Consider the following 16,121-nt stretch of genomic DNA (forward strand, 5'->3'; position numbering starts at 1 on the left):
ATACTCGTTGCACACATAAATATCTCAGTATTACACTGTCTACCAAGGAGGAAGCTTTTCTTTAGATCCAATCCACATTTCCCACAGATCCACCCTCAATCCCATTGTTTCCTCCATAATGCACAGCTCAGGATGAAGTTCCTAAGGGCTGCTCCCCAGGATTTCCTCTTTGAGGGATTCACATCTTCATTTTCTCTTCCTCTGGAAAAAAAATCTGAATCATGCTTGGGGAAGCAACAGGATAAATGACAAGAAAAAAAAAATGAAATATCAGATAAAAGTGAGTTCCTTGTCACAGCTTTTTTACATAATCATGTTTTTATACCAGAAAATACCAAAAACTCAACATTAGGAATTACTTGAGCCCCATTTCCTTTTTCTTTGTCGCCGTATTAAAAATCACAAGGACGTTTTCAGATTTGCCAACTTTTTAATCATGGAAGGACTTGGAAATTCCAAGAGTTCTGCAATTCTTCAATGAACTGCTTGTGAAAGTAACATTACACCTTTCCCTGTCTCTCCCCACTCTTTTCCCAGTCAGCTTCAGCTCAATCCTCCCCAGGAGTGCCTGCTGAGGAGGGGTTTTAGCACAGAAGTTTTTTCCTTGCCTTTTCCCATTTCAAGGAACAGCTCAGTAGTGTCCTGAGCTGACCAGCATCACTCTGAGAGCCACATTCTTGTCAGAGGCCAGGCTCAGCTGGAGGATTGTCCTGGAATTTGCAGCTTTTAAAATTCAGAATTGGTCCCCGATGTCAGAGCTGGAAGTGAAATTCTAGGAAATCAGGCCCTGCTGAATATTCCAAAGTTACAGAACACCATGGAAAAACCAAATCTTTGCTGAGAGCTGCTAAAAGCAGAGATGCCAAACGCAGGGAGGAATCAGCCCTGCAGAAAATACCTTCAAGATGCTCCAAGATTTTCTTCATCAGCGACAGAACTTTAGGAAATTGTTTTCTCTCTCCTCATCCAGAAGATGTGGATCTGCCTGGAGTGATTTTTGACTCTCACCTCAGGGTTTCCCCCCCCCTCTGGCTGACCCCTGGATACCCTCAGGACTGGAATGGGCATTGTCCCAGTGCTCCCAGTGCTCCCAGACAAACCAGCTGGGCAGGACTGGGTGGAGCCCAATAAACCAGTGAAGATTCCTCCTCCAAAGACACGGAGTGACTCCAAGGATCCTCCTTCCCTCATCCTCCCCCTTCTCCCTGCCAAGGAGCATCTTCCCCACGGCTTTAATCTGCAAGATCCATCTTACTTTAACCCTATTGAAAAGGACTGATGTTTTGGGGTTGTGCTGGGCTATATTAAAATCCATATTTCAAACAATAAATGCTTTCCATTTATCCAGCCTAGTCTCTTTTCTATGGAGCCAAACTTTCAGGCAGTTAGCTCAACCTTTCAGGGATATGAAGCACCTTTTTCATCCTGTGCCAACGCTGTAATGCCTCCAATAATTTATGTTTAATTTTTAATACAGTTATCTATCATGAGTAATTATGTGGGCTGCTCACAATATTCCATTTTCTGTTATGTGTGGTTTTTTTTCTTTTCTGAAGATTGTGCACTGGAAGTAAAAAAGAAAAAAAAAGAAAAAAAAAGGCTCAGTGCTGCAGCTTTTCTGCTGAATTTCCTCTGAAAAAGAAATATTGAGGCAGCTTGAAGGTTCTGTGTGTCAGAGCCTGAGAGGTGCTTGAGATCTGCTGATATTTGAGTGGGAAATGGTGGTGATTTATACCCAGAAAAAAGCTCTGAGCAGAGCTCTTCACATCCACGGGGATTTTTTTGGTGGGGATTTTGTGCAGGGCCCAGATTTGGGGGGACAAAATTTAATGAAGGCTGTTTCACATTGCACTGGGAGCAGCTGGATTTGTTAATCTTTATTTGGCAATAAATGTTGCTATAATTCCCAGCTCTATCTGAAGCACCGGAAGCTGAAATCCTTGGGGCCAAATAAAAATTTCTGTCCAAACCCAGGCTTGGAGATGTCTGTGTTCTTTCTCTCAGGCTCAGGAGCTCTCCGGATGAGCTCTTCTGGGAGGGGAAAAAAAAAAAATTATGGTTCTTTCCCTTTTTTCTTGGCCAGACCACAGCTTGTCCTGACGTGCTCCTGCTCTGGGAATTGGGGTTGGGATGTGGATGGGGATACAAGCAGGGATTGACACCAAGGGGTCACTGGGTGCTGCTCAGGGCCAATTGCACCCTCTGGGATGGTGGAAAAGCCTTGAAATGAGAGCAATCTTCATAAATGGGGTGGGTGATGCATTGAATTCCCACCAAAAACACCAAAAAAGCCCCCAAAAAAACAAAAACAAAAAAAACCAAAAGCAAACAAACAAAAAACCCCACCAAAAGAAAAACAAAAAAACCCCAAAAACCGAAAAAAAACCCGAAAACCAAAAAACAACACCCAAACCCACAACCCCCCGAAAATCCCCCAACCAAACAAAAACAAAATACACCCCCAAAAAAACCCAAAACCAAATCCACAAAAAAACCCCAAAATTCCCCAACCAACCAAAAGCAAAATAACGCCCCAAAACCCAAAAACAAATCCTCAAAAAACACCCCTAAAACCTCCTAACAAAATAAAAACAAAAACCCCAAAAATAAATAAAAAACCCAAAAAACTCCACAACTCCCCCTAAAACCTCCCAGCAAAATAAAACCAAAAAACCCAAAAAGCAAACCAAAAAACCCCAAAAACAAATCCACAAAAAACACCCCTAAAACCTCCCAACAAAATAAAAACAAACTCCAAAAAACCCCCAAAAACAAACAAAACCCCCCCCCAAAACTTCCCAACAACATAAAAACAAAAAACCCCAAAATAAAAAAACCAAAAAACCAAAAAACCCCACAACTCCCCCAAAAACCTCCCAGCAAAATAAAACCAAAAAACCCAAAAATCAAACCAAAAAAATCCTAAAAACAAACCCATAAAAAACTCCCAAAAACTTCCCAACAACATAAAAACCAAAAAACCCCAAAACGCAAGAAAAACCCCAAACAAACGACCCCAAAAATAAATTTAAAACATTTGCTCCCCACATCAAGTTTCTGCTTCTTCTCCAAATCCCCCGATTCTATTTATTTCACCCTTTACACCAATTATTTCTTGGTGTAATTCCTATTTATGGGTGCCACCAAATTTGCTTTCCTGGACCCAAATTTCATCCCTGACCTTCCACAGGCAGTCAGGAAATATCTTTAATAAAACTTGAAAATTTCCTGCTTCTGCTTGCTTCGAGCCTGATCCTCAGGGAAAGCCTGGACAATTTGAAAAGACACAAATTACGAAGGCAAAATTAATCCTTGGAAGATAAAATTAATGGTTGGGCGGTGAATTAACGCTCCAAAAAAAAAATTGAATTTTTTGGGTTCCGGACAGGTGCAGGAGCTGTTGTCCCAAACTCTGGCACTTTGGTTACACTTGGAGCTGTCACTCCTTACTGAAATCCACCCAATCCCAGAATTTCGGTTGGAAAAAACCCCTGAGATCAAGCCTGACCTCCTTGGAGTCGTTGGTTTTTGTCAGACCTCAAAGGCATCTTGAACATCTCAAATTCGTTTTTCGTTTTTTTATTTGTTTTTTTTTCCAAATTCTTTGGCCTGGTGGGAATTATTTCCTGCTTTTATAAACTCTACGAACAGCTCTGCTCTTACAGCCTCGCCCTGGTGAAAATGTGATGTAAAACCTCACTCAACGTCAGCATGAGAATATTGCACCCGGCCAAGAACCCGGTTTCTTCTGGTAGCAGCTCAGGATTTACTCATCACATCGAGGTTTCACCACACCAAGGGGTGGCCTTGAACAACAGCAGCTAAATCTCAGGCTGCGATTCAATCAAGGCCCTCTGTTGATGTCTCGAACAGCTTAAGTAGTTTATGACCAGCAGCAGAACTGCCTTGATTGAATTACTGCTCAGGCATTCAATTGCATAAATGTATTGTTATTTATCAGGTGTGCCAAAGCCTGGCTTAAAAGTTGACTGTGGCAGGCTGGGACTAATGGAGAAAAAGCAGCCTGGCATTACAGTGCCCCTCGAGCCAGGAAAATGAGTGATGGGCGCTCTGCTGCGTGCTTATGGAAAAATAATTCCTGTAGTGCTGTAGGGAATCCAATCCTTCAGGTTTGTGGAAGGAAAGGAGGTTGCTGGAAACAACCAAATAAAAGTGTCTGGCCCCCGGACCAGAGTGTAGGGCTTGAGCAATCCCCAGGATTGTCGGGGAGCTGTCTGAAGGCTGGAGGCACAAATTTAAAAATTCTGCTTGATCTAAAGGGGAAGAAATGGAACTGGGTGAAAATGGGGACAGCGGGCAAGATCGTTGTCACTGCCACTTGAGAATGATACTGGGGCGAGGGAGGACAGGAGAAAAACATGGACATGTTGGGAAAAGTCCAGGGGAGGCCACGAAGTTGATGTGAGGGATGAAATCCTCCTGTCCTGGAGCCAGGCTGGGAGAGCTGGGGGTGCTCACCTGGGCAGGAGAAGGATCCAGGGAGAGCTCAGAGCCCCTGGCAGGGCCTGAAGGGGCTCCAGGAGAGCTGGACAGGGACTGGGGACAAGGCATGGAGGGACAGGACACAGGGAATGGCTTCAAAGTAGGACTGGACGGGATACTGGGAATTAGGAATTGTTCCCTGGGAGGGTCTGGGATGGAATTCCCAGATTTGCTGTGGCTGCCCCTGGATCCCTGGAATGTTCAGTTCCAGGTTGGACACTGGGGCTGGGAGCAGCCTGGGACAGTGGGAGGTGTCCCTGCCATGGCAGGGCTGGGATGGGATGATCTTTAAGTTCCCTTCCAACCCAAATAATTTTGGGATTCTCTAAAGGGGTTTTCCAGAGGTCTCTCCTGTTCTTAGCACCCCTTTTTTCAGGGAGCCACCATCACCAATTCCCATAAAACCCCTTCCACTGACAGCTCTGCTCTCTTCCGTCCTTCCAGGGGCCACAGGGATTTTTTTTCTGGAGCTCTGGGTGTCTCTCCCAGCATCTTTCCAGGGGAGAGCCCAGGAATTCAAATTTCCTTTGGCAGCATCAGGGGCTGTCCTGGCAAATTGGAGCTGACAGCTGGAAACTGCTCCCATAGATTTCCTATTGCTCCTTTTAACCAGGCTGGATTAAATTGCACCAAAAGGGCTGACAGCTTTCAAATCCCTGCCATTATATCACATTAAGGGCTGCAAAAATCTGCCTGCTTCCACAAATTTCAAAGTCAATTGATGTTTAAGCCCAGGAGACATCCTAGAGCCCAGGGTAGAGCCAGCACATGTGGGTGAGCTCCTTCTGCATCAGGGCCCAGCTGCAATTCCCAAGGATTGACCCAGACCAGCATTCCTGGAAGTTCTATGGACAAAGGAATTGGTTTTAATATAGGAAAAATATCTACAGGCATGATTTTTCCCTCAGGAAGACTTCTGGAAAGACATGGCTTTGGGAAGCACTGGGATATTTATTTAGGGCTCATTAATTACAAGAATTACCTGTGTGTGGATGAACAATCCCATGGAAGGAGTAGGGAGTAAAGATTATTCCTTGAGTGTCAGGTAGATTAAAAAATCAGTCCTGGGTCTAATTTTAACACAACTTCTAAAACATTTTCCTTCTCACATCTTCCCATGCCCTCAGAAAAAAACATTGAGCCCAAAAAATAGTATTTAATAATTAACATGCCAATCTGCTGGACACACACACACACACACACACAAAAAAAAAATCTCTTTTTTCATAAAAATTGGATACATTGCCCTGGTTAATAATGAAGGTGGACTAGAGGGGAAGGAATTTTGGCTTCCTTACTTTTTGTATCAAATGTGTTGCTGGGACAATTGGGATTGTTCACCTGCACAGGAGAAGCTTTGGGCTGAGCTCAGGGTGGCCTTGCAGGGCCTGGAGGAGCTGCAGGAAACATGGAGAGAGACAATTGCCAAGGGATGCAGGGACAGGACACAGGGAATGGCTTCAGAGCAGCATTGCATGGGATACTGGGAATTAGGAATTGTTCCCTGGCAGGGGCTGGGATGGAATTGCCAGATTTGCTGTGGCTGCCCCTGGATCCCTGGAATGTTCAGTTCCAGGTTGGACACTGGGGCTGGGAGCAGCCTGGGACAGTGGGAGGTGTCCCTGCCCATGGAACTGGATTCAATTCCCTTCCAATTCCAAACCTTCTGTGATTCCATGACTCTCTCACTCTCCTGTTTGTTATAAATTCAACACTGTCACTTTTAAGGGAATATTATCAGAAAATAATTTCCTATTATGTCTCTAAGTCCCCTCTCTGCAGATCCAAGTGGATATAAATAACTTCCATCCAGGACTGTAGATTTTCCTCCCTCACACACAAGTCAAACTTCATTTCTGAGGAGGAGTTTATTAGCAGTCAGAAACCCCTTAATTAAAACTCCGGAGAAAAAAACTGTTTATCTTATTCCTCTTCTCTTCATCAATACAGCAGAAAGAAAATCATTCAGATAATCATTGCTACTTTTTCAAGTCCCTTAAATAACTAACTTAAATAACACCACACAGTTAATTTTGTGATTGTGTATTTTATGATTTGTTTGGTCTCTGGACTTGGGACCAGTCTGCTCCAAATCCTGGGAAGTGCTTTGGGACATCTGGGAAGTGCTGACATTTGGGACTGGAGCAGTGGCAGCCTGACCTTGGCACCACTTGAAAGGCCAGCAAAGACTGGGAGAGCCACTTCCCCAGCTTCCAAACCCTGTATCCTGATGGAGCAGAGGAAAAGAAACAATTCCCAGAGCTGGCTGTGTCCTCAGAGTGCTGGAGAAGTGACATCATGGCTGAACCACACAAACACAGATTATGGACAGGATTAGGTCGGATTTGTGCTTTCAACTCAGAAATCTGTTTTTCAGTCAATACGCTCTGGTCTGCCTGTTATTAATTTTTAAGAATACTGGATTTGGGTAGGAATAAGGTGGGATCTTACAAAGTGCAGAAATTTCATAGAATCATGGAACAGGTTTGCTTGGAAGGGACCTTAAATCCCACCCAGTGCCAGCCCTGCCATGGCAGGGACACCTCCCACTGTCCCAGGCTGCTCCCAGCCCCAGTGTCCAACCTGGAACTGAACATTCCAGGGATCCAGAGGCAGCCACAGCAAATCTGGCAATTCCATCCCAGCCCCTCATTACCATCCCAGGGAACAATTCCTAATTCCCAGTATCCCATCCAATGCTGCTCTGAAGCCATTCCCTGTGTCCTGTCCCTCCATCCCTTGGCAATTGTCTCTCTCCATGTTTCCTGCAGCTCCTCCAGGCCCTGCAAGGCCACCCTGAGCTCAGCCCAAAGCTTCTCCTCTCCAGGCTGAAAAATTACATGAATTTTACATTAATCCTTCATAGATTTCATTTATTATGGCCATAATCCTCACTTAAAGATTTATTTTGAAATCTGAGTGCCTGGGTGTGGCCTTTAAGGTCACAGTGGATTCTTTGATCTGATGCCATGCTCAGGACTAATGCGGATTTTATTGGATGCGACAATTTCCACTGTGTGGGTCAATACCAGGAACAATGAAAAATCAGCTTGGTTGATTTTAATACCGTAAAAAAAATAAAAATGGATGAGGGTCAGCTGTGGCTTTCCTTGAGTTTATTGAAGTGGGAATGTCTCAAAAGCAGTTTGGGAGTATTTTTGGGAAATCATTTGTGACTCAGAGACCTGCACTGGTTCCACCTCACCCATGAGAGCCATCGCAGGCTAAAATCCCAGAGATTTAAGAGCATTTCCATTCCAAGGGCCAAAATTCCTTGGCATCCTCTCTTTACGTGCCCCACAAGACCCCTGAAATCCCAGTGCTGGATTTTCTGCACCAAGAAATGTAAACATATCCACTATTTTTATCACCAGCAACTGCTACAAGGTTTTAATCCTCAAGTTTCCAGGGAGGGAAGAGTTCCATGCATGTTCCAGCTCTTCAGTAAATTCATGATGATCCAGCAGGTTTTAAAAAAGTAAAACAAAGATACTGAAGGAAAAGTGATGAACAAAACTTCTAGGCTCTAAACAAAGTTGGAGGAGGATCATTAAATCAATGCTGGTTTTAATTTTATTTTTCTTACCAAAGGGAAAAAAAACGGGTCATGAATTCTTATCAAGCTTCCTTAAAGGACAGCTTGGCATTGGCTCTGACTTCTTAAAATTAAAATTATATTGATTTTCCATTTTATTAAATAAATGTGCCTCCTTGAGCTCGCTTTAGGAAAAGAAAAATGTTTTCAGTGCAATTTTCTCTTCAACAATTGCCTGGATTTTGCCTGTGGGATGCGCATCTCCCTCCTAATTAAGGGACAAAGGGATTACCCAGAGTAGTCCTAATTCCAAGACATTGGTGACACAGGACAAGTTTCACCCTCTCAGACAAATAAATAAAAAGCAAATTCTGATACTTCGGTTTAAAACTGTCCTGAATGTTTACATTGCTTGGGAAAGAAACTGGAAGTTGTAGAAAACGTGGGATTTGAGCACTATTGAATACTTTGGGATCAAAAGTGACAATTCCTAAATGGGCAAAGCTGGGAATGATCCCATTAGAGCTTGGTGGGATCTTTGTAGCTTAGGAAGATGGAAAAGACCATTCCTAATAAAAAGTGTGACCTCAGGGGCAAAGGGGCAGTTTTAAAGGGAAAATATCAACCCTGGTTGTCTTTGACCCTTCAGAGGGAGAGCAAGAAGAAGCTGAGGAGGCAGATCCCAGAGTTTGGTGGGGTGGCACTGGATGGTTTTTAAGATCCCTTCCAACCCCACTATTCCATGATCCTATAGGATAAGAAGGTTCCGGAGGAGCTCTTAGTTCTTCCTGTACTATGTGGGATTGAAAAGGAATAGTTTGGGAAGTATTACTTGCATAAAGGATTTTAGGACACAATTTAAGCCCCCGAGAGATGCCAAAACTCCCTTTTTTTTTTGGAAAGCCAGTTAAGACTCCATCACCTATTTTACAAAGCACGAGCACTCAAGAGAATGGGAAATGAATAATTTAAGAGCTCATTAATCTCACACTCCCCACACCATAAACACAATTATCCATTGAAGCAGCTCTGGAGAAGTGAACATTTCAGCACCACACAAGGCTCATCCTTCTGATTCCGGCTTCAAAATATTCCACCAGGAGCCACCCAACCAAAAAAATGGAATGAAGCTGTCCTGAAATCCAGCAGTGACACAGCTGGGGCCGCATGGAACCCGAATTTCAGCTGAATTTCTCAACCTTGCATTCCATGTTTCCCTACTTTTATTCCACTTTGGAATGGCAGGAGAGGTGTTTTTCTGCTGGGAACTAATTTTTGAACCCAAACTCTGTGGGTTTTTTGTCAGGAAGTGCTGCCTGAATCACCTGCCAGATGGATTTGAGATGGATTTTTGGTAGGAGCAAAATAATCCCACAAAATCTAATTTGAGACACATTCTAGAAGGGAAATATAATTCTGGGTTTGGAAGGAATAATAATGCCTTTCCACATTCATTTTTCTGCAGTGGAATTACACAGGGAACCACCTTCCCTCTGGCATTCCAAAAGGAAATTCCAGGGAACTGAACATTCCTTACTGCATGGCATTTCCATAAAAACACCTTCTCTTACGTGATTTTATTTAGAAGAAGGAAAAACCAGCTTTTTTTAAAAACCCTTGGGAATATCTTTCCCAGGATACTCCAAATTACACTCAATTTTTCTGGGCGTATTTCTAGTCACAGAAAGATTTTAAAACCAGATTTTTGGAGTTACCTGATTGCAGGGAATTGTGACATTCCTGGATGTGTGTTTTTTCCACCTGGGCTCTTGGTTCACAAAGAGATTTCAGGTGTCCAACACCTGTGCCTTTCTCCATTGTTAAATGTTTTATATTCCTGTTTTATATTCCCTGTCTTCCCAGAATTTCTGCCCTAGACCCTACAAAGTGAAACACAAGCTCCTGCTCTTCACCGACCAAATTACAGCACTTCCAAGATTTTGTGACTTCCTTTCTCTTTCCCTTCCCAAAATTCCTTTTTTAAAATTTTATTTTATAATTTTTATTTCCTCCAGCTGTTTTCCTTTCCCACTGACATTCCACCTCTTGGAACTGCCAGATTTCCCTCTTGACTTCTCCATTTTCTCCCTCATTTCTAAAACCTTTAGCAGGGAGAGCAGCTAATGCTCTACAGTTGTTGGCCCTGTGTTTCAAGGGATTTGATGAAAGCCAAGTATCAAAAAATCTTGGAATTTTATTTATTTGTGCTTGTTTGCAGTTGAACAGATCTATTTGAAAACAATTGACTCCCCCTTCTCCCCAGTATTCCTGAAACTCTTCTCTTTCCACTGCTGTCCAAGATCACGGATTGGGAAGAGCGAAGGGTGCAGAGTGTTCCCCTTTTATGGCAGGAGTGGCTGCAGGCTGGAGGGATGTGGAATAATGGAATTGTGGAATTCCAGAATGGTTTGGGTGGAGAGGACCTTAAAAATCATCTCATCCCACTCCCTGCCATGGCAGGGACACCTCCCACTGTCCCAGGCTGCTCCCAGCCCCAGTGTCCAACCTGGAACTGAACATTCCAGGGATCCAGGGGCAGCCACAGCAAATCTGGCAATTCCATCCCAGCCCCTGCCAGGGAACAATTCCTAATTCCCAGTATCCCATGCAATGCTGCTCTGAAGCCATTCCCTGTGTCCTGTCCCTCCATCCCTTGGCAATTGTCTCTCTCCATGTTTCCTGCAGCTCCTCCAGGCCCTGCAAGGCCACCCTGAGCTCAGCCCAAAGCTTCTCCTGTGCAGGTGAACAATGCCAGCTCTGCCAGCCTTTCCTCCCAGCACAGCTGCTCCATCCCTCTGCTCATCCTGCTGCCTCCTCTGGGCTCTCTCCAGCAGCTCCAGCTCCTCCCCGTGCTGGGAATTCCAGAGCTGGATGCAGGATCCAGGTGAGCTCTCACCTGAGCAGGGCACAGAGGGAATTTTCCTCCCCATCCAAGCCAAATTCCAGCAGAACCAGAATTCCTGTGTGACTCCGAAGTCGTTGCCTTGAAAAACCCACCTGGTGCTCCTCTGAGAGCCCAGATGGTGCAAGGCTCTGGAATGTTCCTGCTCCAAGGCCATCAGCAATTCCTGGAGCTCAGGTGACTCATTAATATCTTCCCTGACAAGTCAGATTGAAATGCTCGCTGAAAAACCACTTTTTTCCTGTCGGAACTCATTAGGTTTTATGCACAAAACAAAATCATTATTCAGGGATCTGGAACTCCTTTCCTAAAGTGGGCATCTATTGAATATCCCCAATGCAATTCTTCCTCCTAATATGGTAATTCGTTATCTGGATTTAATTATCTGCGAGGTGAAAGGTTGCTGGGCACTGTTGTTCTGCAGGAGCCCAATGGAAATTTTTAAGTACTTTCACTCTGTCTTTACAGATCAATCTTCCTGCTAATGACAACCAATACTTTCAGCTATGATTACAGAGCAGCTCCATCTTTTCATGAGCCGAGACTCTTTGGAATCATAAGTATTGATCTTTTTAATAGAAGTCAAGAAAAATGAAATTACCAGGGCTTCTTTTTGCAAAACTATGATAAATGGCAATGGGGAAAGTTACAGAAGAGTTTTTTTTCTCTCTCTCTTTTTTGTTTTTTTTTTCTTCGCTGTGGATTATTTTAATCTCAAAAAATGATGGGCTTTTTAATAGTGTTTGTCTTTCCATTATGCACATTTGCAGCAAAGCCAGAACTTATTTTTGTATGACTTTATATAACCACATTTAAGCAGAGCCATGCCAGAATTGCCTTGCTGGTATATTTAGGTAGCCATCAAACAGACTCTGGGCTAAAGGAGAAAGCTGATTTTAGATGCCAAGTGGTTGTATTTTCTTGGCATCTCCGAGTTTAATCCAATTTTTGAGCAGTGATTTGAGCTGTCTACAATCAAATATTCATTTGTTTGCTACACAGAGCTCGCCCTTCATTGCTTGTAATATTGTGACAAGTGACTTCACCTCTCTGCGTTTTCTCTCTTCCCAGAAGTCTCATCCTGGCTTTCACATTTCCAATGGGAATTTATGGCTCTGCCCCTTACTCCGTGTTGTAAACCTGTAGGATTTGACCAGGGGATGCTCCTGTGGGACCCTGCCCCTGAGGCCTTTAGGACCAGTTCCTGTGCACCCCATTAAAAACATCATTTTCCAGTTTGAGTCCTCGTTCTTGTGCCAACAAAAAGGAAGGAAAAGTCAGATTGCATCCCAGTTGTAGCTATTCCTCTTGGATAAATTCCCTTGTAAAAGGACTGGGAGAGATAAACCTTAATGACAGGAGAAATGATGTGGATCTGTCACATGGAGGGAGGTATAAACCGGTGGCTCTTACTGGTGTTAATGGGAACTAGGGGATGTTCTGCAGATACTTAAAATCAGAGCCACAGGAAAACTCATCTTGAGGGACAATTCCACATTTTCTTATTGCCTGATTGATCCTCAGAGTTGTAAATCCATGGCCTTTCCAGGCTGATTTCCACCAGGCAATTTCCTTTTTTTCTAATCACACCCCCATAATTTTTTTAACTTCCCCTGCATTTTTCATTATGGGAAGCCTCCAGCTCCCAGTGTTTTGGGTTTATTGCTGTCCTTGGAACTCCCCATATTTTTCTGTCACATTAATTCCTGAACGTTTTGTTAACCTCTATCTTTTGCTAAGTTTTGGATGTCTGGATCTAACAATTTCTGAGCTTACTGGCACCTTCATCCCTAAAGCTGCACTGAGAGAATAACTCGATTTTTAAAAAAAGAAACTAAAATAAATATATTGCAATGCAATATATTTGCATTATTATATTGTATTATTATTATATATTATTAAATATTATATTATATTATATTATACTATATTATATTATATTATATTATATTTATTATATTATATTATACTATATTATATTATATTATATTATATTTATTATATTATTATATTTGCACGCTCCTCCCCAATGTGGTTAATTTGCATCTCCATTAAATCATAAACAGAGATTTCCTTGGTGAAACCAGACACAATTCTGGACAAAAAACATTAACAAAATAAAATTGGCTGTTTCAACTGAGCACGAATGATTTCAAAACATACTGAAATACCCTTCCCTAGTTTTAATGAAAACACTTTAAACAATAAAATCTGGGGGTTTTAAAATCGTGATACACAAAAATTCTGTTTAATTAATGGAATTCCTGAACTGTTCTTGTTTTATTTGTTTTTTCCTTGTTTTTTAACTTCCTGCTGCTGGCCACTGTGGGAAGGAGGTTCATGGGATGGACACGGTGTGAATTCCATGGATTCCTGCTCCACTTAAATTCATGGAATCATGGAATGGTGCAAATTCATCTCATTCCACTCTCTGCCACGAGCAGGGAAATTTCCACCAGCCCAGGTTGTTCCAGCCCCATCCAACCTGGAGTTCCTTTTCTTTCAATATCCCATTCCCTGGAATTATCATCGTTAAAACATTGATAGAAGTCTCAAAAGCTCACTGATTGCATTTTATATTATCTCATTTTCATGGCCTAAACGATTTAAAGGTAAATTTTTATATTCCATATGGACAGGGCTCTGTGTTGCAGGTGGACCAAACCAGATAAAATAAATAAAATAAAATAAAATAATACTGGGATAAAATAATTTTGGGACACTCTGCACTGAAACGCTGAAAATCCAGGTATAAATGAGAAGTCTGAAATAAAAACATGGCAACTATTTAATAATTTATTCTTATTTTCAATAGTACAGGATGGTTCAGCATGGCTTAAAAATCAGTTGGAAAATCCACTATTAATGTACCTTTCTTTGAGTTTATTTTATAGAATTTTATCAATTTTGCTGACTGGTTTTTGTGATTTAATGAAGATTCCACACTGGGAAAGACAGTGCAAAACTGCACTGCAATATCTTTATTTCTAAGTTTATACTGATATTTATTTACATTTTAATGTATATTTTTATATATGTATTTGCACTTATTTGCATTTTATGTCTATTATTTACATTAATGTTATTTCTATTTCTATTTCTATTTCTATTTCTATTTCTATTTCTATTTCTATTTCTATTTCTTTACATCTATTTCTATTTCTATTTCTATTTCTATTTCTATTTCTATTTCTATTTCTATTTATATTTATATTTATATTTATATTTATATTTATATTTATATTTATATTTATATTTATATTTATATTTATATTTGTCTGTTCTTGTGCCAGTCCAGCTGAAGCCACGAAAAACCATTTATTTTTGACTGTCTTGGTTTGAACAATAGAAAATAATTTGGTGGCCAGTTGGAACTGAGAACCTGAAGCTGCCATCTCAAAGATGATTTGTGAAAAGAGATTTTGGGATTATTTTTGCAGCAGATAACAGGTAATATTTAAAACACAGGCAGAATTGTTCATCTTCCATCCTTTTATAGGAGTTTTCAGCTCCTGTTTTTAGATTGAAACCCATTTTTAACAAGCACGGGAAGGTCCATGGGCTAAAATGCATTAGAACACAGAATAAATACTCACTTTAATCCATCTAACATTTATTGTGATAAGAAAAATGTGTTTATGGGTAGATTTTAAAGCAAAAAGGTCCAACTACTCCTGTGTTATTCCCTTGAGGAGTCTCCTCATTTCTTTGAATAATCCAAACAAGACCTGTCTGGGTACCCCCATCATTTATATACCAAAAATATTCCCTCAAATGTTTGAATTAATTTCTATTTTAATGTAAAATTGATGGGATGAGGTTGAAAGAATGATTTGTAAAAATAGTGGTTCACATGTGGAGCACTTACAGAATAAAGCAGTTTTCTTTCAGTCTTCAGGGTGGTTGAGCTTTGCCTTCAGGCAAGATGAAAATCTGGAATATTGAGATAGGAAAAAAACTAAAATTCAACAGGGTGAAAAAGCGAAGAGACAGATTTCTGCATTTTTTTCTCATTTTTATTTTTTTAAGGCAATCTTTTAATATTTAGTATATTTTATTGTTATTATATTGATAGGAATAAGTAAAATAATATAAGTATTTATAATTTAAAAAATATTTATAAAGACTTATGTAATGGAGTCTGACAGATAATTACCAAAGTCCAAAAATTCCCCAAATCCCAGTTTTTGCTAAAAAATCAGCATTTCCTTGCAATGGGATTAAAGATCCATGGTTATTTTTCATTGGAATTACAGATTAAAAGAATTTATCTATTTATTTAACCATTGATCTATTTATAGGTGGTGCTGCTTGGTGAATACTGTGATTTTTAATATTTGCCACATTTTATTTCCTAACTTTGGAAACAAAGATTGCTTTGGAGAAGAAGGTTGAAAATCCTGAGTGATTTATGAATTAGGAATGGGAAGGAGGGAAAGAAGAGAAATAAATAATTTGGCAAAAAAAAAAAAAAAAAGAAAATCATGGAATGGTTTATAGTGTTTAGCACTAGGACTTGGATATATTGGAAAAATCTGGGATATTCTGAGAAGGCAATGCAACAGTTAAATCTATGCTGGGTATTCCGAGAAGAATAAGTCAAAACCCACTTATTTAAAATGGAAAATATTTGGATTGACAAACAATTTTTTCCATTCAACTCTGATTTTTTTTTTTTTATGGAAAACTTTTGTTCTGATGAAACATTTTTATATTTTAATGAAAAGTCTTTAATGGAAATGGAAATCATCTGTTTGCTTTTTTATTTTCTCCCCCTTTTTTCTGGAAAATCTTGGCTTTTTTACTGGAAGAAGAAATTACAAAGCAGAAGAGAAAATAACATTTCACACAAGAGTGTTCCATCTTTGCATATTTAAATATCGGAGCTCAGAAGAGACCTGGAATATCTCTGGTGAAAATTCCAGCTCCATTTCCATAGGAATAAAGGAAAATATCCTTTTTGATTGCTGTAGGAAGAGAAATAGAAGCTGGGATCTTGATTTTGTTGAGGATCAGGAGATTGGGGGAAAAAGGGAAATTCCTGACTGGGATGGACAGCTGGCAACAAAAATTATTTTCCCTCTGCAATTTGATAGCTGTGAATTCATCTTCTCCTTGGCTCTCCCCAGTGAACACAATTCTTTTCCCTGATAAGGAATTCATATTGTTAAACTCCGCATG

The sequence above is a fragment of the Cinclus cinclus genome, chromosome 2 (assembly GCF_963662255.1).
Source record: "Cinclus cinclus chromosome 2, bCinCin1.1, whole genome shotgun sequence".
In the NCBI taxonomy this organism is placed as follows: Eukaryota; Metazoa; Chordata; class Aves; order Passeriformes; family Cinclidae; genus Cinclus; species Cinclus cinclus.